The sequence below is a fragment of the Nematostella vectensis genome, chromosome 5, assembly GCF_932526225.1.
Source record: "Nematostella vectensis chromosome 5, jaNemVect1.1, whole genome shotgun sequence".
Classification (NCBI taxonomy): domain Eukaryota; kingdom Metazoa; phylum Cnidaria; class Anthozoa; order Actiniaria; family Edwardsiidae; genus Nematostella; species Nematostella vectensis.
Window position 1 is genome coordinate 18,263,814 of NC_064038.1, and position 18,357 is coordinate 18,282,170.

Genomic DNA, 18,357 nt, shown 5'->3' on the forward strand with positions numbered 1-18,357 from the left:
TTCTATCGTCTACGGCCATACCACTTAGAAAGCACCGGTTCTCGTCCGATCACCGAAGTTAAGCTCAGTAGGGCGCGGTAAGTATTTGGATGGGTGACCGCTTCGGAATACCGTGTGCTGTAGACATTTCCTTTTTGTTACCAAAGTACTCACAGGACTGTTATATAAAATCTATTTCTTACACAGTTCTGTCGTCTACGGCCATACCACTGAGAAAGCACCGGTTCTCGTCCGATCACCGTAGTTAAGCTCAGTAGGGCACGGTTAGTACTTGGATGGGTGACCGCCTGGGAATACCGTGTGCTGTAGGCATTTCCTTTTTGTTATCGAGGTACTCACAGGACTGTTATATAATAGATAGATCTTAAACAGTTCTTTCGTCTACGACCATACCACTGAGAAAGCACCGGTTCTCGTCCGATCACCGAAGTTAAGCTCAGTAGGGCGCGGTTAGTACTTGGATGGGTGACCGCCTGGGAATACCGTGTGCTGTAGGCATTTCCTTTTTGTCATCGAAGTACTCACAGGACTGTTATATAATATATATTTCCTACACAGTTCTGTCGTCTACGGCCATACCACTGAGAAAGCACCAGTTCTCGTCCGATCACCGAAGTTAAGCTCAGTAGGGCGCGGTTAGTACTTGGATGGGTGACCGCCTGGGAATACCGTGTGCTGTAGGCATTTCCTTTTTGTCATCGAAGTACTCACAGGACTGTTATATAATAGATAGATCTTACACAGTTCTATCGTCTACGGCCATACAACTTAGAAAGCACCGGTTCTCGTCCGATCACCGTAGTTAAGCTCAGTAGGGCGCGGTAAGTACTTGGATGGGTGACCGCTTCGGAATACCGTGTGCTGTAGGCATTTCCTTTTTGTTATCGAGGTACTGACAGGACTGTTATATAATAGATAGATGTTACACAGTTCTATCGTTTACGGCCATACCACTGAGAAAGCACCAGTTCTCGTCCGATCACAGAACTTAAAGTCAGTAGGGCACGGTTAGTACTTGGACGGGTGACCGCCTGGGAATACCGTGTGCTGTAGGCATTTCCTTTTTGTTATCGAGGTACTCACAGGACTGTTATATAATAGATAGATCTTAAACAGTTCTATCGTCTACGGCCATACCACTGAGAAAGCACGGGTTCTCGTCCGATCACTGAAGTTAAGCTAAATAGGGCGCGGTTAGTACTTGGATGGGTGACCGACTGGGAATACCGTGTGCTGTAGGCATTTCCTTTTTGTTTTCGAAGTACTAACAGGACTGTTATATAATAGATAGATCTTACACAGTTCTATCGTCTACGGCCATACCACTGAGAAAGCACCAGTTCTCGTCCGATCACCGAAGTTAAGCTCAGTAGCGCGCGGTTAGTACTTGGATGGGTGACCGCCTGGGAATACCGTGTGCTGTAGGCATTTCCTTTTTGTCATCGAAGTACTCACAGGACTGTTATATAATATATATTTCTTACACAGTTCTGTCGTCTACGGTCATACCACTGAGAAAGCACCGGTTCTCGTCCGATCACCGAAGTTAAGCTCAGTAGGGCGCGGTTAGTACTTGGATGGGTGACCGCCTGGGAATACCGTGTGCTGTAGGCATTTCCTTTTTGTCATCGAAGTACTCACAGGACTGTTAAATAATAGATAGATCTCACACAGTTCTATCGTCTACGGCCATACCACTTAGAAAGCACCGGTTCTCGTCCGATCACCGAAGTTAAGCTCAGTAGGGCGCGGTAAGTACTTGGATGGGTGACCGCTTCGGAATACCGTGTGCTGTAGACATTTCCTTTTTGTTACCAAAGTACTCACAGGACTGTTATATAAAATCTATTTCTTACACAGTTCTGTCGTCTACGGCCATACCACTGAGAAAGCACCGGTTCTCGTCCGATCACCGTAGTTAAGCTCAGTAGGGCACGGTTAGTACTTGGATGGGTAACCGCCTGGGAATACCGTGTGCTGTAGGCATTTCCTTTTTGTTATCGAGGTACTCACAGGACTGTTATATAATAGATAGATCTTAAACAGTTCTATCGTCTACGACCATACCACTGAGAAAGCACCGGTTCTCGTCCGATCACCGAAGTTAAGCTCAGTAGGGCGCGGTTAGTACTTGAATGGGTGACCGCCTGGGAATACCGTGTGCTGTAGGCATTTCCTTTTTGTCATCGAAGTACTCACAGGACTGTTATATAATATATATTTCCTACACAGTTCTGTCGTCTACGGCCATACCACTGAGAAAGCACCGGTTCTCGTCCGATCACCGAAGTTAAGCTCAGTAGGGCGCGGTTAGTACTTGGATGGGTGACCGCCTGGGAATACCGTGTGCTGTAGGCATTTCCTTTTTGTCATCGAAGTACTCACAGGACTGTTATATAATAGATAGATCTTACACAGTTCTATCGTCTACGGCCATACCACTTAGAAAGCACCGGTTCTCGTCCGATCACCGAAGTTAAGCTCAGTAGGGCGCGGTAAGTACTTGGATGGGTGACCGCTTCGGAATACCGTGTGCTGTAGGCATTTCCTTTTTGTTACCAAAGTACTCACAGGACTGTTATATAAAATCTATTTCTTACACAGTTCTGTCGTCTACGGCCATACCACTGAGAAAGCACCGGTTCTCGTCCGATCACCGTAGTTAAGCTCAGTAGGGCACGGTTAGTACTTGGATGGGTAACCGCCTGGGAATACCGTGTGCTGTAGGCATTTCCTTTTTGTTATCGAGGTACTCACAGGACTGTTATATAATAGATAGATCTTAAACAGTTCTATCGTCTACGACCATACCACTGAGAAAGCACCGGTTCTCGTCCGATCACCGAAGTTAAGCTCAGTAGGGCGCGGTTAGTACTTGAATGGGTGACCGCCTGGGAATACCGTGTGCTGTAGGCATTTCCTTTTTGTCATCGAAGTACTCACAGGACTGTTATATAATATATATTTCCTACACAGTTCTGTCGTCTACGGCCATACCACTGAGAAAGCACCGGTTCTCGTCCGATCACCGAAGTTAAGCTCAGTAGGGCGCGGTTAGTACTTGGATGGGTGACCGCCTGGGAATACCGTGTGCTGTAGGCATTTCCTTTTTGTCATCGAAGTACTCACAGGACTGTTATATAATAGATAGATCTTACACAGTTCTATCGTCTACGGCCATACCACTTAGAAAGCACCGGTTCTCGTCCGATCACCGAAGTTAAGCTCAGTAGGGCGCGGTAAGTACTTGGATGGGTGACCGCTTCGGAATACCGTGTGCTGTAGGCATTTCCTTTTTGTTACCAAAGTACTCACAGGACTGTTATATAAAATCTATTTCTTACACAGTTCTGTCGTCTACGGCCATACCACTGAGAAAGCACCGGTTCTCGTCCGATCACCGTAGTTAAGCTCAGTAGGGCACGGTTAGTACTTGGATGTGTGACCGCCTGGGAATACCGTGTGCTGTAGGCATTTCCTTTTTGTCATCGAAGTACTCACAGGACTGTTATATAATATATATTTCTTACACAGTTCTGTCGTCTACGGCCATACCACTGAGAAAGCACCGGTTCTCGTCCGATCACCGAAGTTAAGCTCAGTAAGTCGCGGTTAGTACTTGGATGGGTGACCGCCTGGGAATACCGTGTGCTGTAGGCATTTCCTTTTTGTCATCGAAGTACTCACAGGACTGTTAAATAATAGATAGATCTCACACAGTTCTATCGTCTACGGCCATACCACTTAGAAAGCACCGGTTCTCGTCCGATCACCGAAGTTAAGCTCAGTAGGGCGCGGTAAGTACTTGGATGGGTGACCGCTTCGGAATACCGTGTGCTGTAGACATTTCCTTTTTGTTACCAAAGTACTCACAGGACTGTTATATAAAATCTATTTCTTACACAGTTCTGTCGTCTACGGCCATACCACTGAGAAAGCACCGGTTCTCGTCCGATCACCGTAGTTAAGCTCAGTAGGGCACGGTTAGTACTTGGATGGGTAACCGCCTGGGAATACCGTGTGCTGTAGGCATTTCCTTTTTGTTATCGAGGTACTCACAGGACTGTTATATAATAGATAGATCTTAAACTGTTCTAACGTCTACGGCCATACCACTGAGAAAGCACCGGTTCTCGTCCGATCACCGAAGTTAAGCTCAGTAGGGCGCGGTTAGTACTTGGATAGGTGACCGCCTGGGAATACCGTGTGCTGTAGGCATTTCCTTTTTGTCATCGAAGTACTCACAGGACTGTTATATAATATATATTTCTTACACAGTTCTGTCGTCTACGGCCATACCACTGAGAAAGCACCGGTTCTCGTCCGATCACCGAAGTTAAGCTCATTAGGGCGCGGTAAGTACTTGGATGGGTGACCGCTTCGGAATACCGTGTGCTGTAGGCATTTCCTTTTTGTTATCGAGGTACTGACAGGACTGTTATATAATAGATAGATGTTACACAGTTCTATCGTTTACGGCCATACCACTGAGAAAGCACCAGTTCTCGTCCGATCACAGAACTTAAAGTCAGTATGGCACGGTTAGTACTTGGACGGGTGACCGCCTGGGAATACCGTGTGCTGTAGGCATTTCCTTTTTGTTATCGAGGTACTCACAGGACTGTTATATAATAGATAGATCTTACACAGTTCTATCGTCTACGGCCATACCACTTAGAAAGCACCGGTTCTCGTCCGATCACCGAAGTTAAGCTCATTAGGGCGCGGTAAGTACTTGGATGGGTGACCGCTTCGGAATACCGTGTGCTGTAGGCATTTCCTTTTTGTTATCGAGGTACTGACAGGACTGTTATATAATAGATAGATGTTACACAGTTCTATCGTTTACGGCCATACCACTGAGAAAGCACCAGTTCTCGTCCGATCACAGAACTTAAAGTCAGTATGGCACGGTTAGTACTTGGACGGGTGACCGCCTGGGAATACCGTGTGCTGTAGGCATTTCCTTTTTGTTATCGAGGTACTCACAGGACTGTTATATAATAGATAGATCTTAAACAGTTCTATCGTCTACGGCCATACCACTGAGAAAGCACCGGTTCTCGTCCGATCACCGAAGTTAAGCTCAGTAGGGCGCGGTTAGTACTTGGATGGGTGACCGCCTGGGAATACCGTGTGCTGTAGGCATTTACTTTTTGTTTTCGAAGTACTAACAGGACTGTTATATAATAGATAGATCTTACACAGTTCTATCGTCTACGGCCATACCACTGAGAAAGCACCGGTTCTCGTCCGATCACCGAAGTTAAGCTCAGTAGGGCGCGGTTAGTACTTGGATGGGTGACCGCCTGGGAATACCGTGTGCTGTAGGCATTTCCTTTTTGTCATCGAAGTACTCACAGGACTGTTAGATAATAGATAGATCTTACACAGTTCTATCGTCTACGGCCATACCACTTAGAAAGCACCGGTTCTCGTCCGATCACCGAAGTTAAGCTCAGTAGGGAGCGGTAAGTACTTGGATGGGTGACCGCTTCGGAATACCGTGTGCTGTAGGCATTTCCTTTTTGTTATCGAGGTACTGACAGGACTGTTATATAATAGATAGATGTTACACAGTTCTATCGTTTACGGCCATACCACTGAGAAAGCACCAGTTCTCGTCCGAACACAGAACTTAAAGTCAGTAGGGCACGGTTAGTACTTGGACGGGTGACCGCCTGGGAATACCGTGTGCTGTAGGCATTTCCTTTTTGTTATCGAGGTACTCACAGGACCGTTATATAATAGATAGATCTTAAACAGTTCTATCGTCTATGGCCATACCACTGAGAAAGCACCGGTTCTCGTCCGATCACCGAAGTTAAGCTCAGTAGGGCGCGGTTAGTACTTGGATGGGTGACAGCCTGGGAATACCGTGTGCTGTAGGCATTTACTTTTTGTTTTCGAAGTACTAACAGGACTGTTATATAATAGATAGATCTTACACAGTTCTATCGTCTACGGCCATACCACTGAAAAAGCACCGGTTCTCGTCCGATCACCGAAGTTAAGCTCAGTAGGGCGCGGTAAGTACTTGGATGGGTGACCGCTTCGGAATACCGTGTGCTGTAGGCATTTCCTTTTTGTTACCAAAGTACTCACAGGACTGTTATATAAAATCTATTTCTTACACATTTCTGTCGTCTACGGCCATACCACTGAGAAAGCACCGGTTCTCGTCCGATCACCGAAGTTAAGCTCAGTAGGGCGCGGTTAGTACTTCGATGGGTGACCGCCTGGGAATACCGTGTGCTGTAGGCAATTCCTTTTTGTCATCGAAGTACTCACAGGACTGTTATATAATATATATTTCTTACACAGTTCTGTCGTCTACGGCCATACCACTGAGAAAGCACCGGTTCTCGTCCGATCACCGAAGTTAAGCTCAGTAGGGCGCGGTTAGTACTTGGATGGGTGACCGCCTGTGAATACCGTGTGCTGTAGGCATTTACTTTTTGTTTTCGAAGTACTAACATGACTGTTATATAATAGATAGATCTTACACAGTTCTATCGTCTACGGCCATACCACTGAGAAAGCACCGGTTCTCGTCCGATCACTGAAGTTAAGCTCAGTAGGGCGCGGTTAGTACTTGGATGGGTGACCGCCTGGGAATACCGTGTGCTGTAGGCATTTCCTTTTTGTCATCGAAGTACTCACAGGACTGTTATATAATATATATTTCTTACACAGTTCTGTCGTCTACGGCCATACCACTGAGAAAGCACCGGTTTTCGTCCGATCACCGAAGTTAAGCTCAGTAGGGCGCGGTTAGTACTTGGATGGGAGACCGCCTGGGAATACCGTGTGCTGTAGGCATTTCCTTTTTGTCATCGAACTACTCACAGGACTGTTATATAATAGATAGATCTTACACAGTTCTATCGTCTACGGCCATACCACTTAGAAAGCAACGGTTCTCGTCCGATCACCGAAGTTAAGCTCAGTAGGGCGCGGTAAGTACTTGGATGGGTGACCTCTTCGGAATACCGTGTGCTGTACGCATTTCCATTTAGTTACCAAAGTACTCACAGGACTGTTATATAAAATCTATTTCTTACACAGTTCTGTCGTCTACGGCCATACCACTGAGAAAGCACCGGTTCTCGTCCGATCACCGTAGTTAAGCTCAGTAGGGCACGGTTAGTACTTGGATGGGTGACCGCCTGGGAATACCGTGTGCTGTAGGCATTTCCTTTTTGTTATCGAGGTACTCACAGGACTTTTATATAATAGATAGATCTTAAACAGTTCTGTCGTCTACGACCATACCACTGAGAAAGCACCGGTTCTCGTCCGATCACCGAAGTAAAGCTCAGTAGGGCACGGTTAGTACTTGGATGGGTGACCGCCTGGGAATACCGTGTGCTGTAGGCATTTCCTTTTTGTCATCGAAGTACTCACAGGACTGTTATATAATAGATAGATCTTACACAGTTCTATCGTCTACGGCCATACCACTGAGAAAGCACCGGTTCTCGTCCGATCACCGTAGTTAAGCTCAGTAGGGCACGGTTAGTACTTGGATGTGTGACCGCCTGGGAATACCGTGTGCTGTAGGCATTTCCTTTTTGTCATCGAAGTACTCACAGGACTGTTATATAATATATATTTCTTACACAGTTCTGTCGTCTACGGCCATACCACTGAGAAAGCACCGGTTCTCGTCCGATCACCGAAGTTAAGCTCAGTAAGTCGCGGTTAGTACTTGGATGGGTGACCGCCTGGGAATACCGTGTGCTGTAGGCATTTCCTTTTTGTCATCGAAGTACTCACAGGACTGTTAAATAATAGATAGATCTCACACAGTTCTATCGTCTACGGCCATACCACTTAGAAAGCACCGGTTCTCGTCCGATCACCGAAGTTAAGCTCAGTAGGGCGCGGTAAGTACTTGGATGGGTGACCGCTTCGGAATACCGTGTGCTGTAGACATTTCCTTTTTGTTACCAAAGTACTCACAGGACTGTTATATAAAATCTATTTCTTACACAGTTCTGTCGTCTACGGCCATACCACTGAGAAAGCACCGTTTCTCGTCCGATCACCGTAGTTAAGCTCAGTAGGGCACGGTTAGTACTTGGATGGGTAACCGCCTGGGAATACCGTGTGCTGTAGGCATTTCCTTTTTGTTATCGAGGTACTCACAGGACTGTTATATAATAGATAGATCTTAAACTGTTCTAACGTCTACGGCCATACCACTGAGAAAGCACCGGTTCTCGTCCGATCACCGAAGTTAAGCTCAGTAGGGCGCGGTTAGTACTTGGATAGGTGACCGCCTGGGAATACCGTGTGCTGTAGGCATTTCCTTTTTGTCATCGAAGTACTCACAGGACTGTTATATAATATATATTTCTTACACAGTTCTGTCGTCTACGGCCATACCACTGAGAAAGCACCGGTTCTCGTCCGATCACCGAAGTTAAGCTCATTAGGGCGCGGTAAGTACTTGGATGGGTGACCGCTTCGGAATACCGTGTGCTGTAGGCATTTCCTTTTTGTTATCGAGGTACTGACAGGACTGTTATATAATAGATAGATGTTACACAGTTCTATCGTTTACGGCCATACCACTGAGAAAGCACCAGTTCTCGTCCGATCACAGAACTTAAAGTCAGTATGGCACGGTTAGTACTTGGACGGGTGACCGCCTGGGAATACCGTGTGCTGTAGGCATTTCCTTTTTGTTATCGAGGTACTCACAGGACTGTTATATAATAGATAGATCTTACACAGTTCTATCGTCTACGGCCATACCACTTAGAAAGCACCGGTTCTCGTCCGATCACCGAAGTTAAGCTCATTAGGGCGCGGTAAGTACTTGGATGGGTGACCGCTTCGGAATACCGTGTGCTGTAGGCATTTCCTTTTTGTTATCGAGGTACTGACAGGACTGTTATATAATAGATAGATGTTACACAGTTCTATCGTTTACGGCCATACCACTGAGAAAGCACCAGTTCTCGTCCGATCACAGAACTTAAAGTCAGTATGGCACGGTTAGTACTTGGACGGGTGACCGCCTGGGAATACCGTGTGCTGTAGGCATTTCCTTTTTGTTATCGAGGTACTCACAGGACTGTTATATAATAGATAGATCTTAAACAGTTCTATCGTCTACGGCCATACCACTGAGAAAGCACCGGTTCTCGTCCGATCACCGAAGTTAAGCTCAGTAGGGCGCGGTTAGTACTTGGATGGGTGACCGCCTGGGAATACCGTGTGCTGTAGGCATTTACTTTTTGTTTTCGAAGTACTAACAGGACTGTTATATAATAGATAGATCTTACACAGTTCTATCGTCTACGGCCATACCACTGAGAAAGCACCGGTTCTCGTCCGATCACCGAAGTTAAGCTCAGTAGGGCGCGGTTAGTACTTGGATGGGTGACCGCCTGGGAATACCGTGTGCTGTAGGCATTTCCTTTTTGTCATCGAAGTACTCACAGGACTGTTAGATAATAGATAGATCTTACACAGTTCTATCGTCTACGGCCATACCACTTAGAAAGCACCGGTTCTCGTCCGATCACCGAAGTTAAGCTCAGTAGGGAGCGGTAAGTACTTGGATGGGTGACCGCTTCGGAATACCGTGTGCTGTAGGCATTTCCTTTTTGTTATCGAGGTACTGACAGGACTGTTATATAATAGATAGATGTTACACAGTTCTATCGTTTACGGCCATACCACTGAGAAAGCACCAGTTCTCGTCCGATCACAGAACTTAAAGTCAGTAGGGCACGGTTAGTACTTGGACGGGTGACCGCCTGGGAATACCGTGTGCTGTAGGCATTTCCTTTTTGTTATCGAGGTACTCACAGGACCGTTATATAATAGATAGATCTTAAACAGTTCTATCGTCTATGGCCATACCACTGAGAAAGCACCGGTTCTCGTCCGATCACCGAAGTTAAGCTCAGTAGGGCGCGGTTAGTACTTGGATGGGTGACAGCCTGGGAATACCGTGTGCTGTAGGCATTTACTTTTTGTTTTCGAAGTACTAACAGGACTGTTATATAATAGATAGATCTTACACAGTTCTATCGTCTACGGCCATACCACTGAGAAAGCACCGGTTCTCGTCCGATCACCGAAGTTAAGCTCAGTAGGGCGCGGTTAGTACTTGGATGGGTGACCGCCTGGGAATACCGTGTGCTGTAGGCATTTCCTTTTTGTCATCGAAGTACTCACAGGACTGTTAGATAATAGATAGATCTTACACAGTTCTATCGTCTACGGCCATACCACTTAGAAAGCACCGGTTCTCGTCCGATCACCGAAGTTAAGCTCAGTAGGGAGCGGTAAGTACTTGGATGGGTGACCGCTTCGGAATACCGTGTGCTGTAGGCATTTCCTTTTTGTTATCGAGGTACTGACAGGACTGTTATATAATAGATAGATGTTACACAGTTCTATCGTTTACGGCCATACCACTGAGAAAGCACCAGTTCTCGTCCGATCACAGAACTTAAAGTCAGTAGGGCACGGTTAGTACTTGGACGGGTGACCGCCTGGGAATACCGTGTGCTGTAGGCATTTCCTTTTTGTTATCGAGGTACTCACAGGACCGTTATATAATAGATAGATCTTAAACAGTTCTATCGTCTATGGCCATACCACTGAGAAAGCACCGGTTCTCGTCCGATCACCGAAGTTAAGCTCAGTAGGGCGCGGTTAGTACTTGGATGGGTGACAGCCTGGGAATACCGTGTGCTGTAGGCATTTACTTTTTGTTTTCGAAGTACTAACAGGACTGTTATATAATAGATAGATCTTACACAGTTCTATCGTCTACGGCCATACCACTGAAAAAGCACCGGTTCTCGTCCGATCACCGAAGTTAAGCTCAGTAGGGCGCGGTAAGTACTTGGATGGGTGACCGCTTCGGAATACCGTGTGCTGTAGGCATTTCCTTTTTGTTACCAAAGTACTCACAGGACTGTTATATAAAATCTATTTCTTACACATTTCTGTCGTCTACGGCCATACCACTGAGAAAGCACCGGTTCTCGTCCGATCACCGAAGTTAAGCTCAGTAGGGCGCGGTTAGTACTTCGATGGGTGACCGCCTGGGAATACCGTGTGCTGTAGGCAATTCCTTTTTGTCATCGAAGTACTCACAGGACTGTTATATAATATATATTTCTTACACAGTTCTGTCGTCTACGGCCATACCACTGAGAAAGCACCGGTTCTCGTCCGATCACCGAAGTTAAGCTCAGTAGGGCGCGGTTAGTACTTGGATGGGTGACCGCCTGTGAATACCGTGTGCTGTAGGCATTTACTTTTTGTTTTCGAAGTACTAACATGACTGTTATATAATAGATAGATCTTACACAGTTCTATCGTCTACGGCCATACCACTGAGAAAGCACCGGTTCTCGTCCGATCACTGAAGTTAAGCTCAGTAGGGCGCGGTTAGTACTTGGATGGGTGACCGCCTGGGAATACCGTGTGCTGTAGGCATTTCCTTTTTGTCATCGAAGTACTCACAGGACTGTTATATAATATATATTTCTTACACAGTTCTGTCGTCTACGGCCATACCACTGAGAAAGCACCGGTTCTCGTCCGATCACCGAAGTTAAGCTCAGTAGGGCGCGGTTAGTACTTGGATGGGAGACCGCCTGGGAATACCGTGTGCTGTAGGCATTTCCTTTTTGTCATCGAACTACTCACAGGACTGTTATATAATAGATAGATCTTACACAGTTCTATCGTCTACGGCCATATCACTTAGAAAGCAACGGTTCTCGTCCGATCACCGAAGTTAAGCTCAGTAGGGCGCGGTAAGTACTTGGATGGGTGACCTCTTCGGAATACCGTGTGCTGTACGCATTTCCATTTAGTGACCAAAGTACTCACAGGACTGTTATATAAAATCTATTTCTTACACAGTTCTGTCGTCTACGGCCATACCACTGAGAAAGCACCGGTTCTCGTCCGATCACCGTAGTTAAGCTCAGTAGGGCACGGTTAGTACTTGGATGGGTGACCGCCTGGGAATACCGTGTGCTGTAGGCATTTCCTTTTTGTTATCGAGGTACTCACAGGACTGTTATATAATAGATAGATCTTACACAGTTCTATCGTCTACGGCCATACCACTTAGAAAGCACCAGTTCTCGTCCGATCACCGAAGTTAAGCTCAGTAGGGCGCGGTTAGTACTTGGATGGGTGACCGCCTGGGAATACCGTGTGCTGTAGGCATTTCCTTTTTGTCATCGAAGTACTCACAGGACTGTTATATAATATATATTTCTTACACAGTTCTGTCGTCTACGGCCATACCACTGAGAAAGCACCGGTTCTCGTCCGATCACCGAAGTTAAGCTCAGTAGGGCGCGGTTAGTACTTGGATGGGTGACCGCCTGGGAATACCGTGTGCTGTAGGCATTTCCTTTTTGTCATCGAAGTACTCACAGGACTGTTAAATGATAGATAGATCTCACACAGTTCTATCGTCTACGGCCATACCACTTAGAAAGCACCGGTTCTCGTCCGATCACCGAAGTTAAGCTCAGTAGGGCGCGGTAAGTACTTGGATGGGTGACCGCTTCGGAATACCGTGTGCTGTAGACATTTCCTTTTTGTTACCAAAGTACTCACAGGACTGTTATATAAAATCTATTTCTTACACAGTTCTGTCGTCTACGGCCATACCACTGAGAAAGCACCGGTTCTCGTCCGATCACCGTAGTTAAGCTCAGTAGGGCACGGTTAGTACTTGGATGGGTGACCGCCTGGGAATACCGTGTGCTGTAGGCATTTCCTTTTTGTTATCGAGGTACTCACAGGACTGTTATATAATAGATAGATCTTAAACAGTTCTTTCGTCTACTACCATACCACTGAGAAAGCACCGGTTCTCGTCCGATCACCGAAGTTAAGCTCAGTAGGGCGCGGTTAGTAATTGGATGGGTGACCGCCTGGGAATACCGTGTGCTGTAGGCATTTCCTTTTTGTCATCGAAGTACTCACAGGACTGTTATATAATATATATTTCTTACACAGTTCTGTCGTCTACGGCCATACCACTGAGAAAGCACCGGTTCTCGTCCGATCACCGAAGTTAAGCTCAGTAGGGCGCGGTTAGTACTTGGATGGGTGACCGCCTGGGAATACCGTGTGCTGTAGGCATTTCCTTTTTGTCATCGAAGTACTCACAGGACTGTTATATAATAGATAGATCTTACACAGTTCTATCGTCTACGGCCATACCACTTAGAAAGCAACGGTTCTCGTCCGATCACCGAAGTTAAGCTCAGTAGGGCGCGGTAAGTACTTGGATGGGTGACCGCTTCGGAATACCGTGTGCTGTAGGCATTTCCTTTTAGTTACCAAAGTACTCACAGGACTGTTATATAAAATCTATTTCTTATACAGTTCTGTCGTCTACGGCCATACCACTGAGAAAGCACCGGTTCTCGTCCGATCACCGTAGTTAAGCTCAGTAGGGCACGGTTAGTACTTGGATGGGTGACCGCCTGGGAATACCGTGTGCTGTAGGCATTTCCTTTTTGTTATCGAGGTACTCACAGGACTGTTATATAATAGATAGATCTTAAACAGTTCTGTCGTCTACGACCATACCACTGAGAAAGCACCTGTTCTCGTCCGATCACCGAAGTTAAGCTCAGTAGGGCGCGGTTAGTACTTGGATGGGTGACCGCCTGGGAATACCGTGTGCTGTAGGCATTTCCTTTTTGTCATCGAAGTACGCACAGGACTGTTATATAATAGATAGATCTTACACAGTTCTATCGTCTACGGCCATACCACTTAGAAAGCACCGGTTCTCGTCCGATCACCGAAGTTAAGCTCAGTAGGGCGCGGTAAGTACTTGGATGGGTGACCGCTTCGGAATACCGTGTGCTGTAGGCATTTCCTTTTTGTTATCGAGGTACTGACAGGACTGTTATATAATAGATAGATGTTACACAGTTCTATCGTTTACGGCCATACCACTGAGAAAGCACCAGTTCTCGTCCGATCACAGAACTTAAAGTCAGTAGGGCACGGTTAGTACTTGGACGGGTGACCGCCTGGGAATACCGTGTGCTGTAGGCATTTCCTTTTTGTTATCGAGGTACTCACAGGACTGTTATATAATAGATAGATCTTAAACAGTTCTATCGTCTACGGCCATACCACTGAGAAAGCACGGGTTCTCGTCCGATCACTGAAGTTAAGCTCAGTAGGGCGCGGTTAGTACTTGGATGGGTGACCGACTGGGAATACCGTGTGCTGTAGGCATTTCCTTTTTGTTTTCGAAGTACTAACAGGACTGTTATATAATAGATAGATCTTACACAGTTCTATCGTCTACGGCCATACCACTGAGAAAGCACCAGTTCTCGTCCGATCACCGAAGTTAAGCTCAGTAGGGCGCGGTTAGTACTTGGATGGGTGACCGCCTGGGAATACCGTGTGCTGTAGGCATTTCCTTTTTGTCATCGAAGTACTCACAGGACTGTTATATAATATATATTTCTTACACAGTTCTGTCGTCTACGGCCATACCACTGAGAAAGCACCGGTTCTCGTCCGATCACCGAAGTTAAGCTCAGTAGGGCGCGGTTAGTACTTGGATGGGTGACCGCCTGGGAATACCGTGTGCTGTAGGCATTTCCTTTTTGTCATCGAAGTACTCACAGGACTGTTAAATAATAGATAGATCTCACACAGTTCTATCGTCTACGGCCATACCACTTAGAAAGCACCGGTTCTCGTCCGATCACCGAAGTTAAGCTCAGTAGGGCGCGGTAAGTACTTGGATGGGTGACCGCTTCGGAATACCGTGTGCTGTAGACATTTCCTTTTTGTTACCAAAGTACTCACAGGACTGTTATATAAAATCTATTTCTTACACAGTTCTGTCGTCTACGGCCATACCACTGAGAAAGCACCGGTTCTCGTCCGATCACCGTAGTTAAGCTCAGTAGGGCACGGTTAGTACTTGGATGGGTGACCGCCTGGGAATACCGTGTGCTGTAGGCATTTCCTTTTTGTTATCGAGGTACTCACAGGACTGTTATATAATAGATAGATCTTAAACAGTTCTTTCGTCTACTACCATACCACTGAGAAAGCACCGGTTCTCGTCCGATCACCGAAGTTAAGCTGAGTAGGGCGCGGTTAGTAATTGGATGGGTGACCGCCTGGGAATACCGTGTGCTGTAGGCATTTCCTTTTTGTCATCGAAGTACTCACAGGACTGTTATATAATATATATTTCTTACACAGTTCTGTCGTCTACGGCCATACCACTGAGAAAGCACCGGTTCTCGTCCGATCACCGAAGTTAAGCTCAGTAGGGCGCGGTTAGTACTTGGATGGGTGACCGCCTGGGAATACCGTGTGCTGTAGGCATTTCCTTTTTGTCATCGAAGTACTCACAGGACTGTTATATAATAGATAGATCTTACACAGTTCTATCGTCTACGGCCATACCACTTAGAAAGCAACGGTTCTCGTCCGATCACCGAAGTTAAGCTCAGTAGGGCGCGGTAAGTACTTGGATGGGTGACCGCTTCGGAATACCGTGTGCTGTAGGCATTTCCTTTTAGTTACCAAAGTACTCACAGGACTGTTATATAAAATCTATTTCTTTTACAGTTCTGTCGTCTACGGCCATACCACTGAGAAAGCACCGGTTCTCGTCCGATCACCGTAGTTAAGCTCAGTAGGGCACGGTTAGTACTTGGATGGGTGACCGCCTGGGAATACCGTGTGCTGTAGGCATTTCCTTTTTGTTATCGAGGTACTCACAGGACTGTTATATAATAGATAGATCTTAAACAGTTCTGTCGTCTACGACCATACCACTGAGAAAGCACCGGTTCTCGTCCGATCACCGAAGTTAAGCTCAGTAGGGCGCGGTTAGTACTTGGATGGGTGACCGCCTGGGAATACCGTGTGCTGTAGGCATTTCCTTTTTGTCATCGAAGTACTCACAGGACTGTTATATAATAGATAGATCTTACACAGTTCTATCGTCTACGGCCATACCACTTAGAAAGCACCGGTTCTCGTCCGATCACCGAAGTTAAGCTCAGTAAGGCGCGGTAAGTACTTGGATGGGTGACCGCTTCGGAATACCATGTGCTGTAGGCATTTCCTTTTTGTTATCGAGGTACTGACAGGACTGTTATATAATAGATAGATGTTACACAGTTCTATCGTTTACGGCCATACCACTGAGAAAGCACCAGTTCTCGTCCGATCACAGAACTTAAAGTCAGTAGGGCACGGTTAGTACTTGGGCGGGTGACCGCTTCGGGAATACCGTGTGCTGTAGGCATTTCCTTTTTGTTATCGAGGTACTCACAGGACTGTTATATAATAGATAGATCTTAAACAGTTCTATCGTCTACGGCCATACCACTGAGAAAGCACGGGTTCTCGTCCGATCACTGAAGTTAAGCTCAGTAGGGCGCGGTTAGTACTTGGATGGGTGACCGACTGGGAATACCGTGTGCTGTAGGCATTTCCTTTTTGTTTTCGAAGTACTAACAGGACTGTTATATAATAGATAGATCTTACACAGTTCTATCGTCTACGGCCATACCACTGAGAAAGCACCAGTTCTCGTCCGATCACCGAAGTTAAGCTCAGTATGGCGCGGTTAGTACTTGGATGGGTGACCGCCTGGGAATACCGTGTGCTGTAGGCATTTCCTTTTTGTCATCGAAGTACTCACAGGACTGTTAAATAATAGATAGATCTCACACAGTTCTATCGTCTACGGCCATACCACTTAGAAAGCACCGGTTCTCGTCCGATCACCGAAGTTAAGCTCAGTAGGGCGCGGTAAGTACTTGGATGGGTGACCGCTTCGGAATACCGTGTGCTGTAGACATTTCCTTTTTGTTACCAAAGTACTCACAGGACTGTTATATAAAATCTATTTCTTACACAGTTCTGTCGTCTACGGCCATACCACTGAGAAAGCACCGTTTCTCGTCCGATCACCGTAGTTAAGCTCAGTAGGGCACGGTTAGTACTTGGATGGGTAACCGCCTGGGAATACCGTGTGCTGTAGGCATTTCCTTTTTGTTATCGAGGTACTCACAGGACTGTTATATAATAGATAGATCTTAAACTGTTCTAACGTCTACGGCCATACCACTGAGAAAGCACCGGTTCTCGTCCGATCACCGAAGTTAAGCTCAGTAGGGCGCGGTTAGTACTTGGATAGGTGACCGCCTGGGAATACCGTGTGCTGTAGGCATTTCCTTTTTGTCATCGAAGTACTCACAGGACTGTTATATAATATATATTTCTTACACAGTTCTGTCGTCTACGGCCATACCACTGAGAAAGCACCGGTTCTCGTCCGATCACCGAAGTTAAGCTCATTAGGGCGCGGTAAGTACTTGGATGGGTGACCGCTTCGGAATACCGTGTGCTGTAGGCATTTCCTTTTTGTTATCGAGGTACTGACAGGACTGTTATATAATAGATAGATGTTACACAGTTCTATCGTTTACGGCCATACCACTGAGAAAGCACCAGTTCTCGTCCGATCACAGAACTTAAAGTCAGTATGGCACGGTTAGTACTTGGACGGGTGACCGCCTGGGAATACCGTGTGCTGTAGGCATTTCCTTTTTGTTATCGAGGTACTCACAGGACTGTTATATAATAGATAGATCTTACACAGTTCTATCGTCTACGGCCATACCACTTAGAAAGCACCGGTTCTCGTCCGATCACCGAAGTTAAGCTCATTAGGGCGCGGTAAGTACTTGGATGGGTGACCGCTTCGGAATACCGTGTGCTGTAGGCATTTCCTTTTTGTTATCGAGGTACTGACAGGACTGTTATATAATAGATAGATGTTACACAGTTCTATCGTTTACGGCCATACCACTGAGAAAGCACCAGTTCTCGTCCGATCACAGAACTTAAAGTCAGTATGGCACGGTTAGTACTTGGACGGGTGACCGCCTGGGAATACCGTGTGCTGTAGGCATTTCCTTTTTGTTATCGAGGTACTCACAGGACCGTTATATAATAGATAGATCTTAAACAGTTCTATCGTCTATGGCCATACCACTGAGAAAGCACCGGTTCTCGTCCGATCACCGAAGTTAAGCTCAGTAGGGCGCGGTTAGTACTTGGATGGGTGACAGCCTGGGAATACCGTGTGCTGTAGGCATTTACTTTTTGTTTTCGAAGTACTAACAGGACTGTTATATAATAGATAGATCTTACACAGTTCTATCGTCTACGGCCATACCACTGAGAAAGCACCGGTTCTCGTCCGATCACCGAAGTTAAGCTCAGTAGGGCGCGGTTAGTACTTGGATGGGTGACCGCCTGGGAATACCGTGTGCTGTAGGCATT

At 46.4% G+C, this 18,357-nt stretch overlaps 86 non-coding genes and 13 pseudogenes across 86 annotated transcripts; all 99 read left to right on the forward strand.

The window, feature by feature from the left end:
* The first annotated feature begins 7 nt into the window (after positions 1 to 7).
* Positions 8 to 126, forward strand: LOC125565891. The gene has a single exon (XR_007310900.1). It is a non-coding gene; the product is annotated as a 5S ribosomal RNA (ribosomal RNA).
* A 67-nt stretch (positions 127 to 193) lies between these two features.
* Positions 194 to 312, forward strand: LOC125563274. The gene has a single exon (XR_007308293.1). It is a non-coding gene; the product is annotated as a 5S ribosomal RNA (ribosomal RNA).
* A 67-nt stretch (positions 313 to 379) lies between these two features.
* On the forward strand, positions 380 to 498 carry LOC125563786. The gene has a single exon (XR_007308805.1). It is a non-coding gene; the product is annotated as a 5S ribosomal RNA (ribosomal RNA).
* Positions 499 to 565: 67 nt separating this feature from the next.
* Positions 566 to 684, forward strand: LOC125563707. The gene has a single exon (XR_007308727.1). It is a non-coding gene; the product is annotated as a 5S ribosomal RNA (ribosomal RNA).
* A 67-nt stretch (positions 685 to 751) lies between these two features.
* Positions 752 to 870, forward strand: LOC125566451. Its single transcript, XR_007311460.1, has one exon. It is a non-coding gene; the product is annotated as a 5S ribosomal RNA (ribosomal RNA).
* Positions 871 to 937: 67 nt separating this feature from the next.
* LOC125566639 lies at positions 938 to 1,056 on the forward strand (annotated as a pseudogene).
* Positions 1,057 to 1,123: 67 nt separating this feature from the next.
* LOC125566443 lies at positions 1,124 to 1,242 on the forward strand. Its single transcript, XR_007311452.1, has one exon. It is a non-coding gene; the product is annotated as a 5S ribosomal RNA (ribosomal RNA).
* Positions 1,243 to 1,309: 67 nt separating this feature from the next.
* LOC125565354 lies at positions 1,310 to 1,428 on the forward strand. The gene has a single exon (XR_007310368.1). It is a non-coding gene; the product is annotated as a 5S ribosomal RNA (ribosomal RNA).
* Positions 1,429 to 1,495: 67 nt separating this feature from the next.
* Positions 1,496 to 1,614, forward strand: LOC125563251. Its single transcript, XR_007308270.1, has one exon. It is a non-coding gene; the product is annotated as a 5S ribosomal RNA (ribosomal RNA).
* Positions 1,615 to 1,681: 67 nt separating this feature from the next.
* LOC125565091 lies at positions 1,682 to 1,800 on the forward strand. Its single transcript, XR_007310108.1, has one exon. It is a non-coding gene; the product is annotated as a 5S ribosomal RNA (ribosomal RNA).
* Positions 1,801 to 1,867: 67 nt separating this feature from the next.
* On the forward strand, positions 1,868 to 1,986 carry LOC125563716. Its single transcript, XR_007308736.1, has one exon. It is a non-coding gene; the product is annotated as a 5S ribosomal RNA (ribosomal RNA).
* Positions 1,987 to 2,053: 67 nt separating this feature from the next.
* On the forward strand, positions 2,054 to 2,172 carry LOC125564349. The gene has a single exon (XR_007309368.1). It is a non-coding gene; the product is annotated as a 5S ribosomal RNA (ribosomal RNA).
* Positions 2,173 to 2,239: 67 nt separating this feature from the next.
* Positions 2,240 to 2,358, forward strand: LOC125563632. Its single transcript, XR_007308651.1, has one exon. It is a non-coding gene; the product is annotated as a 5S ribosomal RNA (ribosomal RNA).
* Positions 2,359 to 2,425: 67 nt separating this feature from the next.
* LOC125565409 lies at positions 2,426 to 2,544 on the forward strand. Its single transcript, XR_007310422.1, has one exon. It is a non-coding gene; the product is annotated as a 5S ribosomal RNA (ribosomal RNA).
* A 67-nt stretch (positions 2,545 to 2,611) lies between these two features.
* LOC125563717 lies at positions 2,612 to 2,730 on the forward strand. The gene has a single exon (XR_007308737.1). It is a non-coding gene; the product is annotated as a 5S ribosomal RNA (ribosomal RNA).
* Positions 2,731 to 2,797: 67 nt separating this feature from the next.
* On the forward strand, positions 2,798 to 2,916 carry LOC125564351. Its single transcript, XR_007309370.1, has one exon. It is a non-coding gene; the product is annotated as a 5S ribosomal RNA (ribosomal RNA).
* Positions 2,917 to 2,983: 67 nt separating this feature from the next.
* LOC125563643 lies at positions 2,984 to 3,102 on the forward strand. The gene has a single exon (XR_007308662.1). It is a non-coding gene; the product is annotated as a 5S ribosomal RNA (ribosomal RNA).
* Positions 3,103 to 3,169: 67 nt separating this feature from the next.
* LOC125565410 lies at positions 3,170 to 3,288 on the forward strand. The gene has a single exon (XR_007310423.1). It is a non-coding gene; the product is annotated as a 5S ribosomal RNA (ribosomal RNA).
* Positions 3,289 to 3,355: 67 nt separating this feature from the next.
* Positions 3,356 to 3,474, forward strand: LOC125564784. Its single transcript, XR_007309803.1, has one exon. It is a non-coding gene; the product is annotated as a 5S ribosomal RNA (ribosomal RNA).
* A 67-nt stretch (positions 3,475 to 3,541) lies between these two features.
* On the forward strand, positions 3,542 to 3,660 carry LOC125565024. The gene has a single exon (XR_007310042.1). It is a non-coding gene; the product is annotated as a 5S ribosomal RNA (ribosomal RNA).
* A 67-nt stretch (positions 3,661 to 3,727) lies between these two features.
* Positions 3,728 to 3,846, forward strand: LOC125565092. The gene has a single exon (XR_007310109.1). It is a non-coding gene; the product is annotated as a 5S ribosomal RNA (ribosomal RNA).
* Positions 3,847 to 3,913: 67 nt separating this feature from the next.
* On the forward strand, positions 3,914 to 4,032 carry LOC125563718. Its single transcript, XR_007308738.1, has one exon. It is a non-coding gene; the product is annotated as a 5S ribosomal RNA (ribosomal RNA).
* A 67-nt stretch (positions 4,033 to 4,099) lies between these two features.
* Positions 4,100 to 4,218, forward strand: LOC125564014. Its single transcript, XR_007309033.1, has one exon. It is a non-coding gene; the product is annotated as a 5S ribosomal RNA (ribosomal RNA).
* Positions 4,219 to 4,285: 67 nt separating this feature from the next.
* LOC125565718 lies at positions 4,286 to 4,404 on the forward strand. The gene has a single exon (XR_007310729.1). It is a non-coding gene; the product is annotated as a 5S ribosomal RNA (ribosomal RNA).
* Positions 4,405 to 4,471: 67 nt separating this feature from the next.
* LOC125566922 lies at positions 4,472 to 4,590 on the forward strand (annotated as a pseudogene).
* Positions 4,591 to 4,657: 67 nt separating this feature from the next.
* On the forward strand, positions 4,658 to 4,776 carry LOC125566167. The gene has a single exon (XR_007311174.1). It is a non-coding gene; the product is annotated as a 5S ribosomal RNA (ribosomal RNA).
* Positions 4,777 to 4,843: 67 nt separating this feature from the next.
* LOC125566923 lies at positions 4,844 to 4,962 on the forward strand (annotated as a pseudogene).
* A 67-nt stretch (positions 4,963 to 5,029) lies between these two features.
* LOC125563653 lies at positions 5,030 to 5,148 on the forward strand. The gene has a single exon (XR_007308673.1). It is a non-coding gene; the product is annotated as a 5S ribosomal RNA (ribosomal RNA).
* Positions 5,149 to 5,215: 67 nt separating this feature from the next.
* LOC125563664 lies at positions 5,216 to 5,334 on the forward strand. Its single transcript, XR_007308684.1, has one exon. It is a non-coding gene; the product is annotated as a 5S ribosomal RNA (ribosomal RNA).
* A 67-nt stretch (positions 5,335 to 5,401) lies between these two features.
* On the forward strand, positions 5,402 to 5,520 carry LOC125566309. Its single transcript, XR_007311316.1, has one exon. It is a non-coding gene; the product is annotated as a 5S ribosomal RNA (ribosomal RNA).
* A 67-nt stretch (positions 5,521 to 5,587) lies between these two features.
* On the forward strand, positions 5,588 to 5,706 carry LOC125566578 (annotated as a pseudogene).
* A 67-nt stretch (positions 5,707 to 5,773) lies between these two features.
* On the forward strand, positions 5,774 to 5,892 carry LOC125565004. Its single transcript, XR_007310022.1, has one exon. It is a non-coding gene; the product is annotated as a 5S ribosomal RNA (ribosomal RNA).
* Positions 5,893 to 5,959: 67 nt separating this feature from the next.
* LOC125565290 lies at positions 5,960 to 6,078 on the forward strand. The gene has a single exon (XR_007310305.1). It is a non-coding gene; the product is annotated as a 5S ribosomal RNA (ribosomal RNA).
* Positions 6,079 to 6,145: 67 nt separating this feature from the next.
* LOC125563248 lies at positions 6,146 to 6,264 on the forward strand. The gene has a single exon (XR_007308267.1). It is a non-coding gene; the product is annotated as a 5S ribosomal RNA (ribosomal RNA).
* Positions 6,265 to 6,331: 67 nt separating this feature from the next.
* Positions 6,332 to 6,450, forward strand: LOC125563552. Its single transcript, XR_007308571.1, has one exon. It is a non-coding gene; the product is annotated as a 5S ribosomal RNA (ribosomal RNA).
* Positions 6,451 to 6,517: 67 nt separating this feature from the next.
* Positions 6,518 to 6,636, forward strand: LOC125563648. The gene has a single exon (XR_007308668.1). It is a non-coding gene; the product is annotated as a 5S ribosomal RNA (ribosomal RNA).
* A 67-nt stretch (positions 6,637 to 6,703) lies between these two features.
* On the forward strand, positions 6,704 to 6,822 carry LOC125563972. Its single transcript, XR_007308991.1, has one exon. It is a non-coding gene; the product is annotated as a 5S ribosomal RNA (ribosomal RNA).
* A 67-nt stretch (positions 6,823 to 6,889) lies between these two features.
* Positions 6,890 to 7,008, forward strand: LOC125566463. The gene has a single exon (XR_007311472.1). It is a non-coding gene; the product is annotated as a 5S ribosomal RNA (ribosomal RNA).
* Positions 7,009 to 7,075: 67 nt separating this feature from the next.
* On the forward strand, positions 7,076 to 7,194 carry LOC125563275. Its single transcript, XR_007308294.1, has one exon. It is a non-coding gene; the product is annotated as a 5S ribosomal RNA (ribosomal RNA).
* A 67-nt stretch (positions 7,195 to 7,261) lies between these two features.
* LOC125564346 lies at positions 7,262 to 7,380 on the forward strand. The gene has a single exon (XR_007309365.1). It is a non-coding gene; the product is annotated as a 5S ribosomal RNA (ribosomal RNA).
* A 67-nt stretch (positions 7,381 to 7,447) lies between these two features.
* Positions 7,448 to 7,566, forward strand: LOC125564786. Its single transcript, XR_007309804.1, has one exon. It is a non-coding gene; the product is annotated as a 5S ribosomal RNA (ribosomal RNA).
* Positions 7,567 to 7,633: 67 nt separating this feature from the next.
* LOC125565025 lies at positions 7,634 to 7,752 on the forward strand. Its single transcript, XR_007310043.1, has one exon. It is a non-coding gene; the product is annotated as a 5S ribosomal RNA (ribosomal RNA).
* Positions 7,753 to 7,819: 67 nt separating this feature from the next.
* Positions 7,820 to 7,938, forward strand: LOC125565093. Its single transcript, XR_007310110.1, has one exon. It is a non-coding gene; the product is annotated as a 5S ribosomal RNA (ribosomal RNA).
* Positions 7,939 to 8,005: 67 nt separating this feature from the next.
* LOC125565686 lies at positions 8,006 to 8,124 on the forward strand. Its single transcript, XR_007310697.1, has one exon. It is a non-coding gene; the product is annotated as a 5S ribosomal RNA (ribosomal RNA).
* A 67-nt stretch (positions 8,125 to 8,191) lies between these two features.
* On the forward strand, positions 8,192 to 8,310 carry LOC125564015. Its single transcript, XR_007309034.1, has one exon. It is a non-coding gene; the product is annotated as a 5S ribosomal RNA (ribosomal RNA).
* A 67-nt stretch (positions 8,311 to 8,377) lies between these two features.
* Positions 8,378 to 8,496, forward strand: LOC125565719. Its single transcript, XR_007310730.1, has one exon. It is a non-coding gene; the product is annotated as a 5S ribosomal RNA (ribosomal RNA).
* A 67-nt stretch (positions 8,497 to 8,563) lies between these two features.
* LOC125566924 lies at positions 8,564 to 8,682 on the forward strand (annotated as a pseudogene).
* Positions 8,683 to 8,749: 67 nt separating this feature from the next.
* LOC125566168 lies at positions 8,750 to 8,868 on the forward strand. The gene has a single exon (XR_007311175.1). It is a non-coding gene; the product is annotated as a 5S ribosomal RNA (ribosomal RNA).
* A 67-nt stretch (positions 8,869 to 8,935) lies between these two features.
* LOC125566925 lies at positions 8,936 to 9,054 on the forward strand (annotated as a pseudogene).
* Positions 9,055 to 9,121: 67 nt separating this feature from the next.
* On the forward strand, positions 9,122 to 9,240 carry LOC125563675. Its single transcript, XR_007308695.1, has one exon. It is a non-coding gene; the product is annotated as a 5S ribosomal RNA (ribosomal RNA).
* A 67-nt stretch (positions 9,241 to 9,307) lies between these two features.
* LOC125563687 lies at positions 9,308 to 9,426 on the forward strand. Its single transcript, XR_007308706.1, has one exon. It is a non-coding gene; the product is annotated as a 5S ribosomal RNA (ribosomal RNA).
* Positions 9,427 to 9,493: 67 nt separating this feature from the next.
* LOC125566310 lies at positions 9,494 to 9,612 on the forward strand. Its single transcript, XR_007311317.1, has one exon. It is a non-coding gene; the product is annotated as a 5S ribosomal RNA (ribosomal RNA).
* Positions 9,613 to 9,679: 67 nt separating this feature from the next.
* LOC125566640 lies at positions 9,680 to 9,798 on the forward strand (annotated as a pseudogene).
* A 67-nt stretch (positions 9,799 to 9,865) lies between these two features.
* Positions 9,866 to 9,984, forward strand: LOC125565005. Its single transcript, XR_007310023.1, has one exon. It is a non-coding gene; the product is annotated as a 5S ribosomal RNA (ribosomal RNA).
* Positions 9,985 to 10,051: 67 nt separating this feature from the next.
* LOC125563698 lies at positions 10,052 to 10,170 on the forward strand. The gene has a single exon (XR_007308718.1). It is a non-coding gene; the product is annotated as a 5S ribosomal RNA (ribosomal RNA).
* A 67-nt stretch (positions 10,171 to 10,237) lies between these two features.
* LOC125566311 lies at positions 10,238 to 10,356 on the forward strand. Its single transcript, XR_007311318.1, has one exon. It is a non-coding gene; the product is annotated as a 5S ribosomal RNA (ribosomal RNA).
* Positions 10,357 to 10,423: 67 nt separating this feature from the next.
* LOC125566641 lies at positions 10,424 to 10,542 on the forward strand (annotated as a pseudogene).
* Positions 10,543 to 10,609: 67 nt separating this feature from the next.
* On the forward strand, positions 10,610 to 10,728 carry LOC125565007. Its single transcript, XR_007310025.1, has one exon. It is a non-coding gene; the product is annotated as a 5S ribosomal RNA (ribosomal RNA).
* Positions 10,729 to 10,795: 67 nt separating this feature from the next.
* LOC125565292 lies at positions 10,796 to 10,914 on the forward strand. The gene has a single exon (XR_007310307.1). It is a non-coding gene; the product is annotated as a 5S ribosomal RNA (ribosomal RNA).
* A 67-nt stretch (positions 10,915 to 10,981) lies between these two features.
* LOC125563249 lies at positions 10,982 to 11,100 on the forward strand. Its single transcript, XR_007308268.1, has one exon. It is a non-coding gene; the product is annotated as a 5S ribosomal RNA (ribosomal RNA).
* A 67-nt stretch (positions 11,101 to 11,167) lies between these two features.
* Positions 11,168 to 11,286, forward strand: LOC125563553. Its single transcript, XR_007308572.1, has one exon. It is a non-coding gene; the product is annotated as a 5S ribosomal RNA (ribosomal RNA).
* A 67-nt stretch (positions 11,287 to 11,353) lies between these two features.
* On the forward strand, positions 11,354 to 11,472 carry LOC125563649. The gene has a single exon (XR_007308669.1). It is a non-coding gene; the product is annotated as a 5S ribosomal RNA (ribosomal RNA).
* Positions 11,473 to 11,539: 67 nt separating this feature from the next.
* On the forward strand, positions 11,540 to 11,658 carry LOC125563239. The gene has a single exon (XR_007308258.1). It is a non-coding gene; the product is annotated as a 5S ribosomal RNA (ribosomal RNA).
* Positions 11,659 to 11,725: 67 nt separating this feature from the next.
* On the forward strand, positions 11,726 to 11,844 carry LOC125566600 (annotated as a pseudogene).
* Positions 11,845 to 11,911: 67 nt separating this feature from the next.
* LOC125563276 lies at positions 11,912 to 12,030 on the forward strand. The gene has a single exon (XR_007308295.1). It is a non-coding gene; the product is annotated as a 5S ribosomal RNA (ribosomal RNA).
* A 67-nt stretch (positions 12,031 to 12,097) lies between these two features.
* Positions 12,098 to 12,216, forward strand: LOC125564860. The gene has a single exon (XR_007309878.1). It is a non-coding gene; the product is annotated as a 5S ribosomal RNA (ribosomal RNA).
* A 67-nt stretch (positions 12,217 to 12,283) lies between these two features.
* LOC125563709 lies at positions 12,284 to 12,402 on the forward strand. Its single transcript, XR_007308729.1, has one exon. It is a non-coding gene; the product is annotated as a 5S ribosomal RNA (ribosomal RNA).
* Positions 12,403 to 12,469: 67 nt separating this feature from the next.
* On the forward strand, positions 12,470 to 12,588 carry LOC125565094. Its single transcript, XR_007310111.1, has one exon. It is a non-coding gene; the product is annotated as a 5S ribosomal RNA (ribosomal RNA).
* Positions 12,589 to 12,655: 67 nt separating this feature from the next.
* LOC125563277 lies at positions 12,656 to 12,774 on the forward strand. The gene has a single exon (XR_007308296.1). It is a non-coding gene; the product is annotated as a 5S ribosomal RNA (ribosomal RNA).
* Positions 12,775 to 12,841: 67 nt separating this feature from the next.
* LOC125565911 lies at positions 12,842 to 12,960 on the forward strand. The gene has a single exon (XR_007310919.1). It is a non-coding gene; the product is annotated as a 5S ribosomal RNA (ribosomal RNA).
* Positions 12,961 to 13,027: 67 nt separating this feature from the next.
* On the forward strand, positions 13,028 to 13,146 carry LOC125563720. Its single transcript, XR_007308740.1, has one exon. It is a non-coding gene; the product is annotated as a 5S ribosomal RNA (ribosomal RNA).
* A 67-nt stretch (positions 13,147 to 13,213) lies between these two features.
* LOC125566117 lies at positions 13,214 to 13,332 on the forward strand. Its single transcript, XR_007311124.1, has one exon. It is a non-coding gene; the product is annotated as a 5S ribosomal RNA (ribosomal RNA).
* A 67-nt stretch (positions 13,333 to 13,399) lies between these two features.
* LOC125563278 lies at positions 13,400 to 13,518 on the forward strand. The gene has a single exon (XR_007308297.1). It is a non-coding gene; the product is annotated as a 5S ribosomal RNA (ribosomal RNA).
* A 67-nt stretch (positions 13,519 to 13,585) lies between these two features.
* Positions 13,586 to 13,704, forward strand: LOC125565121. Its single transcript, XR_007310138.1, has one exon. It is a non-coding gene; the product is annotated as a 5S ribosomal RNA (ribosomal RNA).
* A 67-nt stretch (positions 13,705 to 13,771) lies between these two features.
* LOC125565411 lies at positions 13,772 to 13,890 on the forward strand. The gene has a single exon (XR_007310424.1). It is a non-coding gene; the product is annotated as a 5S ribosomal RNA (ribosomal RNA).
* A 67-nt stretch (positions 13,891 to 13,957) lies between these two features.
* On the forward strand, positions 13,958 to 14,076 carry LOC125566643 (annotated as a pseudogene).
* Positions 14,077 to 14,143: 67 nt separating this feature from the next.
* LOC125565262 lies at positions 14,144 to 14,262 on the forward strand. Its single transcript, XR_007310277.1, has one exon. It is a non-coding gene; the product is annotated as a 5S ribosomal RNA (ribosomal RNA).
* A 67-nt stretch (positions 14,263 to 14,329) lies between these two features.
* LOC125563708 lies at positions 14,330 to 14,448 on the forward strand. The gene has a single exon (XR_007308728.1). It is a non-coding gene; the product is annotated as a 5S ribosomal RNA (ribosomal RNA).
* A 67-nt stretch (positions 14,449 to 14,515) lies between these two features.
* LOC125563732 lies at positions 14,516 to 14,634 on the forward strand. The gene has a single exon (XR_007308752.1). It is a non-coding gene; the product is annotated as a 5S ribosomal RNA (ribosomal RNA).
* Positions 14,635 to 14,701: 67 nt separating this feature from the next.
* Positions 14,702 to 14,820, forward strand: LOC125565096. The gene has a single exon (XR_007310113.1). It is a non-coding gene; the product is annotated as a 5S ribosomal RNA (ribosomal RNA).
* Positions 14,821 to 14,887: 67 nt separating this feature from the next.
* Positions 14,888 to 15,006, forward strand: LOC125563279. Its single transcript, XR_007308298.1, has one exon. It is a non-coding gene; the product is annotated as a 5S ribosomal RNA (ribosomal RNA).
* Positions 15,007 to 15,073: 67 nt separating this feature from the next.
* On the forward strand, positions 15,074 to 15,192 carry LOC125566392. The gene has a single exon (XR_007311399.1). It is a non-coding gene; the product is annotated as a 5S ribosomal RNA (ribosomal RNA).
* A 67-nt stretch (positions 15,193 to 15,259) lies between these two features.
* On the forward strand, positions 15,260 to 15,378 carry LOC125563743. Its single transcript, XR_007308763.1, has one exon. It is a non-coding gene; the product is annotated as a 5S ribosomal RNA (ribosomal RNA).
* Positions 15,379 to 15,445: 67 nt separating this feature from the next.
* On the forward strand, positions 15,446 to 15,564 carry LOC125566118. Its single transcript, XR_007311125.1, has one exon. It is a non-coding gene; the product is annotated as a 5S ribosomal RNA (ribosomal RNA).
* A 67-nt stretch (positions 15,565 to 15,631) lies between these two features.
* LOC125563280 lies at positions 15,632 to 15,750 on the forward strand. The gene has a single exon (XR_007308299.1). It is a non-coding gene; the product is annotated as a 5S ribosomal RNA (ribosomal RNA).
* Positions 15,751 to 15,817: 67 nt separating this feature from the next.
* On the forward strand, positions 15,818 to 15,936 carry LOC125563787. The gene has a single exon (XR_007308806.1). It is a non-coding gene; the product is annotated as a 5S ribosomal RNA (ribosomal RNA).
* A 67-nt stretch (positions 15,937 to 16,003) lies between these two features.
* On the forward strand, positions 16,004 to 16,122 carry LOC125566034. Its single transcript, XR_007311042.1, has one exon. It is a non-coding gene; the product is annotated as a 5S ribosomal RNA (ribosomal RNA).
* A 67-nt stretch (positions 16,123 to 16,189) lies between these two features.
* Positions 16,190 to 16,309, forward strand: LOC125567062 (annotated as a pseudogene).
* Positions 16,310 to 16,376: 67 nt separating this feature from the next.
* Positions 16,377 to 16,495, forward strand: LOC125565264. Its single transcript, XR_007310279.1, has one exon. It is a non-coding gene; the product is annotated as a 5S ribosomal RNA (ribosomal RNA).
* Positions 16,496 to 16,562: 67 nt separating this feature from the next.
* LOC125565155 lies at positions 16,563 to 16,681 on the forward strand. Its single transcript, XR_007310172.1, has one exon. It is a non-coding gene; the product is annotated as a 5S ribosomal RNA (ribosomal RNA).
* A 67-nt stretch (positions 16,682 to 16,748) lies between these two features.
* On the forward strand, positions 16,749 to 16,867 carry LOC125565097. The gene has a single exon (XR_007310114.1). It is a non-coding gene; the product is annotated as a 5S ribosomal RNA (ribosomal RNA).
* Positions 16,868 to 16,934: 67 nt separating this feature from the next.
* LOC125565687 lies at positions 16,935 to 17,053 on the forward strand. Its single transcript, XR_007310698.1, has one exon. It is a non-coding gene; the product is annotated as a 5S ribosomal RNA (ribosomal RNA).
* A 67-nt stretch (positions 17,054 to 17,120) lies between these two features.
* Positions 17,121 to 17,239, forward strand: LOC125564016. The gene has a single exon (XR_007309035.1). It is a non-coding gene; the product is annotated as a 5S ribosomal RNA (ribosomal RNA).
* Positions 17,240 to 17,306: 67 nt separating this feature from the next.
* LOC125565720 lies at positions 17,307 to 17,425 on the forward strand. The gene has a single exon (XR_007310731.1). It is a non-coding gene; the product is annotated as a 5S ribosomal RNA (ribosomal RNA).
* Positions 17,426 to 17,492: 67 nt separating this feature from the next.
* On the forward strand, positions 17,493 to 17,611 carry LOC125566926 (annotated as a pseudogene).
* A 67-nt stretch (positions 17,612 to 17,678) lies between these two features.
* On the forward strand, positions 17,679 to 17,797 carry LOC125566169. Its single transcript, XR_007311176.1, has one exon. It is a non-coding gene; the product is annotated as a 5S ribosomal RNA (ribosomal RNA).
* Positions 17,798 to 17,864: 67 nt separating this feature from the next.
* On the forward strand, positions 17,865 to 17,983 carry LOC125566927 (annotated as a pseudogene).
* A 67-nt stretch (positions 17,984 to 18,050) lies between these two features.
* On the forward strand, positions 18,051 to 18,169 carry LOC125565008. Its single transcript, XR_007310026.1, has one exon. It is a non-coding gene; the product is annotated as a 5S ribosomal RNA (ribosomal RNA).
* Positions 18,170 to 18,236: 67 nt separating this feature from the next.
* LOC125563754 lies at positions 18,237 to 18,355 on the forward strand. Its single transcript, XR_007308774.1, has one exon. It is a non-coding gene; the product is annotated as a 5S ribosomal RNA (ribosomal RNA).
* The last annotated feature ends 2 nt before the right edge of the window (positions 18,356 to 18,357 follow it).